Below are 5,157 nucleotides of genomic sequence, written 5' to 3' on the forward strand. Positions count from 1 at the left end.
GGTGAAGCCAAATGGACAAAGGCAGGGATGATGCCCGATGGATGAAGCCCACCAGGTGAATCCCACCTGAAGAAGCTCAGGGTGAAGGCCAGGAGGTGAGGCAGGCTCTGCCATGCCTAGGGAGCGTGGGAGATGGAAGGAATGGGAGAGCTCTGGGCTCCCATAGCAGGACAAACACTCCAGAGGCTCCAACCCATCTGCATCCCAGGGAAAAGCTGGGATTTCTCCTGAGCTGAGCACCCCAGACCAGGAGAGCAGGATATTTTGGATGAATTTGGAGATCCTTCCAAGATTTTATCAGGAGCTCCCCTGTCCCAGAGGTTGCTGCAGTTGGTTCTTGATCTCCTGCCTGCACTGGGCTGAGACCTGCAGCCTGAACTGGATTTTGATACAATAAAATTTCTTTAAACCAAAAGAAGTGGCAGAGACGGATTCCACCAAGAACAGATTGAATGTTAAAATTCTGGCAGAGCGGAGGGGAGGACTTTGAACCCCTTCAGAAAATGTTTGAAACAACTTCTGGTTTTGATGCTGTCACTCTCTCATTCTCCTGACAAATTTTAAAAAATAAATGGTGACACTTTTGAGATGATGTGAATACCTGTTGGAGATGCCCTGAAATGTCTATTAGATGAATAACTATGCTTTGAATTTGCTTTTGATCCTAGTTCAACTTTTCCATAAATTACCATGATGTCTCAACCATGAAGACTGGAGCCACTTTGGATAGGTGGATATGTGAAAATGTGAATATGTGAATATGTGAAAATGTGAAAATGTGAAATGTGAAATGTGAATATGTGAATATGTGAAATGTGAATATGTGAATATGTGAATATGTGCAACACCAGTTTATAAGCTTTAGAGAATAACAGACATATTGAATTTAGCATTAAGCAGCAAGGTGCAGGAAGGCACCAAGCGGCCTCTTCTCCCAGCCAGCTTGTCCCGTGCCAGTCTCCAGTGCCTCCTGCCGTCTGTCCGTCTGTCCGGCGGTGCCGCTCCGCCCATCCCGGCTCGCTCCCAAAGGAGCGGCTCCGGTGCCCCCGGGGGTGCCTCCCACCCCCCGTATGGATGGAGAGCCGAGTGTGTCACGGCTGTGTCATCCCAGAAGGCAGCACACTTCTTCTTTTTGCGTTAAATGAGTAATACCAGCAGCTATGCATAGGAGAGGCGCCCAGGAGAGCGACAGCTCCAGCCTCAGGGGGTTCCCAGGCTCAGCTGGAACAAGCCAGGACCGGCCTGAGTGGTGACAGTCACACCTCAGCCCGCTTGGACTGTGAGGCAACACCCCCATCGCGTCCCATTTCAGCTCAAATTCTGTGTGTTTTTGATAACAACGCTGTAGCTGAACAGAAAAAAGAAAATATTTTCCTTTATGAACTTAATATAGAGCTTGTTTGCCTGAAGTATCACAGAATCACAGAATGATGAGGTTGGAAAAGACCTCTAAGATCATCGAGTCCAACCTGTGCCCTAACACCTCAGCTAGACTATAGCACCAAGTGCCATGGCCAGTCTTTTTTTAAACACATCCAGAGATGGTGATTCTACCACCTCCCTGGTGTGAAAAACGCCAATCACTTGTTTTTAAAGTTTTAAAAGTTTAATAGTAATAAAATGGTAAAAAAATAGTAACACAATTAGAGTAATAACAATTTGGAGGAATTGAATTAGGACAATATGAGACAATAGAGACAAAGAGTAACAGATGTCTGGGTACCTTTTTCTGGGCAGCACGAGCCTGAAAAAGGACCCACATTAACAATGGATTAACCCTTAAAAACAATAACCTGTTGCATATTCATACACCTCATACATGATGCATAAATTCCATTCAAACACAGGATTCTGTCTGGGCAGTGTCAACTTCTTCCCTCTAATCCTGACAGCACCTTCGAGGCGGGAAGAAGTTCATTTCTTCTGATAATGGAGCAATAAATTCTCTTTCTCTGGAAGATTCAGGTGTCCTGTGGCTGCTATCTGGGGAGAGTCCTTTCTTTTTAACAAAGCATCTTACATAGCATAGTTTCTATTTTAACAAATTTTATAACCTAAAACTATATTTAACACACTACTTAAGAGAATAAAAAGCATCGCTTTCTAACACAACACATATAATATTCATTTTAATATTTGCAAAAAGCCAATCATAAAATACATGCATTTTTCACACTGGGAAGAGCATTCCAATACTTTATTATTCTTTCAGTGAAAAATTTCTTCCTGATATCCAACCTACACCTTCCCTGACTTAGCTGGAGGCTGTGTCCTCTGGTTCTGTCAGTGCTGCCAGGTGGGAGAGACCAACCCCCACTGTCACAGCCTCCCTGCAGGAAGGTGTAGAGAGCAATGAGGTCACCCTGAGCCTCCTCTTCTCCAGGCTAAGTCCGTCTGTCTCCCCATCCCGAGGAGGAGGAGGCGCATGACACAATGCCCGCACTGTTTCCCGCACTGTCCGAGCTGGAATCGCGCTCGGGCTCCGGCTGTTGCTGTTCCCCGTGCTCAGGTCTCGGATGCCACCTCCTGGCTTTGCTGCTGAACTGTCCATGTCGCGACAGCAGCGGCCCGCAGCGCATTTCTCATCGCCCCATCCCAAATAACAACGTTTCTCATCGCCCCATCCCAAATAACAACCCCGTTAAAGCCTGCCTGGCTCGGAGCAGCTTTTGTTCCTTCTGGAGCTGTCTCAATGTGTTTTTTAAACGCCATGGAGTTGCCTCCTGTAATTATTGGCCCTCAGGATCCCATTGCAGCAACACCTTGAGTCCCAAGGCCTCTCTGGGATGTTCCCCAATCCTTTGGGGGTGGGACCTGTCCCCCCTCACCTTTCCCTAGCAGTTATTTTTGGGGTGATTTTGTTACACGATCCCTATGGCATCCATTGTTTATCACCTGTGTCTTTCTTTGCCAATTCCAAGTCTCTACAGACCTGTTGCTGGGTTTGGGGATAATTCAACCAGAAGATGTTTGGCAGGGGGAGAGCAGGGGTGTTTCTGGAGCTGTGAGAGTGTGGTGGTATCCAAGCAGAACTCCTGAGAGGGGGCACTGTGCCACAAGGAACCGTGAGGCAGCCACAGCGCTGTCTCCTCCCTGCTTGGTGTCCGTCATTCCCGTCCCCTTCCTGCCCTCCTGGTGATACTTCAGGCCTGGCTGAGTTTCCTTGTACAGCTGCCAGCCCAACCTGCCTCTTGCAGAGGTGCTCCCGAGCTCATCCATCACTGCACATCTCAGACAAGTCATTTTATCTGCCCCACAGATGTGTGATGCTCCCTGACCACAGGAGATCTGCTCCTCACCCTCACAGGGGTGGACAACACATGTTTGCCTGGGGAATCCCAGCAACCTCGCATGAGATGCAGCTTCTTCTCAAATCCTGTGCTCAGCTTTGGGCCCCTCCTGACATTGAGGGGCTGGAGCATGGCCAGGGAAAGGGACTGAGCTGGGGAAGGGGCTGCAGCACCAGGAGCAGCTGAGGGAGCTGGGGAGAGCTTGAGAAAAGGAGGCTCAGGAGGGACCTTCTGTCTCTCCCCAGCTCTCTGACTGGAGGGGGCAGATGAGGGGAAGTTGGACTCTGCTCCCAGGGAACAAGGGACAGGATGAGAGGAAAAGGCCCCAAGTTGTTGGGGAAAATTTGTTTCCTGAAGGGGTGATCAGGCATTAGAAGGAGCTGCCCAGGGAGCAGTGGAGTCACCATCCCTGGAACTGTTCAAAGATGTGGTGATTGGGAATGTTGGTTTAATGGTGGCAGTGCTGGGGAATGTATTTAGAGGGCTTTTCCAGCCTTAAAAATTCAGTGATTCTATGATCCATGGAAATAGCAGGGAGCAGTAGCTGCTAAATCCTGCTGCAGGATGGAGCTGGGGCTCTCTGAGACATTTCCCCACGGCTGTGGCCATTGTTCTCTGCCTGATGGACAAACAGCAGGCAGGTCAGCAGTGATGCCCACAGTGATCTCTAACCATGACAGGCTTTGGCCTGAGAGGACAGGGAAGGGGACAGTGGCAGCAGGGCTGGCACAGACCAGCAGATGGGAATTGCTGGGGTTTGATCCTTTACAAAACCCTTTGAGTTGCTCTTATTGCATTTTCCAGAGAAATGGGTGAAAAGCACTGACATGGCTGAGCTGCATCTGGGGACCCTCAACCATCAGCAGAGGTGTGTGGGACACGAGGGGAGCACCAGCACTGTGGGATGCCCCTGCCTCAGAGCTCCTGTGAGCAGCACATCCCTGGGTGAGCGCTGCTGTGAGATGACCCAAACCCCTTCCTACTTCTCTGGGACAGAGTTTTGGATCTGCCCCCCACCGGCTGGCTGTGATCACCTCCAATGGGAGCAGCTTATCCAGCACAGCCTGCTGAGAGGCCCTTTTCCATCACAACAGCTGGATTTTCTATTCCCAAAGTGTTCCTTGCCTCAGTGCCCAGACCACACACTGTGGCAGAGCACAGCATGCTCAGGAGAAGAGAGTCCAAAAACTCCAAGATTTATCTTTTATCCCACCGTCAAAACAAGGAAAAGAGGAGTTTCCAGTAAAGTGTAAAACAAAAGCATGACAAAAGCAGCCTTTTCCCCCTATATTTTTCCAGCCTCAGTGTCATATCTCTATTCCCTGGCAGGTTTGTCCTTTGGCTATGGGCTGACACGCCCAGGCAGCACAAGGACCAAAGGTGCCATGGACCTGCACCCTTTCCCTGGTGATGCCAACAGAGCATCCCTGCACCTCGAGCTCCATCCTGTCTGGTGATGGGGATATTTTGGGGACATCCCGTGTCCCCAGATCCCCTCCCAGAGGGTGTCTCCGAGCAGGACCCCATCGGGAGCAGGCGAGTGGGGCCGGGCCAGGGCACACGTGTGTGTGCAGCCGGGGAAGGGACGCCCGGGGACCCTCGGAGCAGACGTGACCTACTTTAGCTCCGAGGCGAGCCCCAGTGTAAAAGCTTCGTAGAGCCGGGTGTCAATTATTCATGGCCTGGCCATGTTAATGCATGTGCTAAAGGCTTTAAAAAAAAAGAAAAAAAGACCCGAACAGGCTAAAGTCTGCTCTATAATTTAAAGCCTTGCACGCTCCCGTCACCATGCCCCGCTGCTCCCGGAGTGTTTCCGCTCAGGTGAGCAGAGATGCGGATGGAGGCAGCAGGGAAGGGCCGGCCCGCC

The sequence above is a fragment of the Geospiza fortis genome, unplaced genomic scaffold (assembly GCF_000277835.1).
Source record: "Geospiza fortis unplaced genomic scaffold, GeoFor_1.0 scaffold317, whole genome shotgun sequence".
Classification (NCBI taxonomy): Eukaryota; Metazoa; Chordata; class Aves; order Passeriformes; family Thraupidae; genus Geospiza; species Geospiza fortis.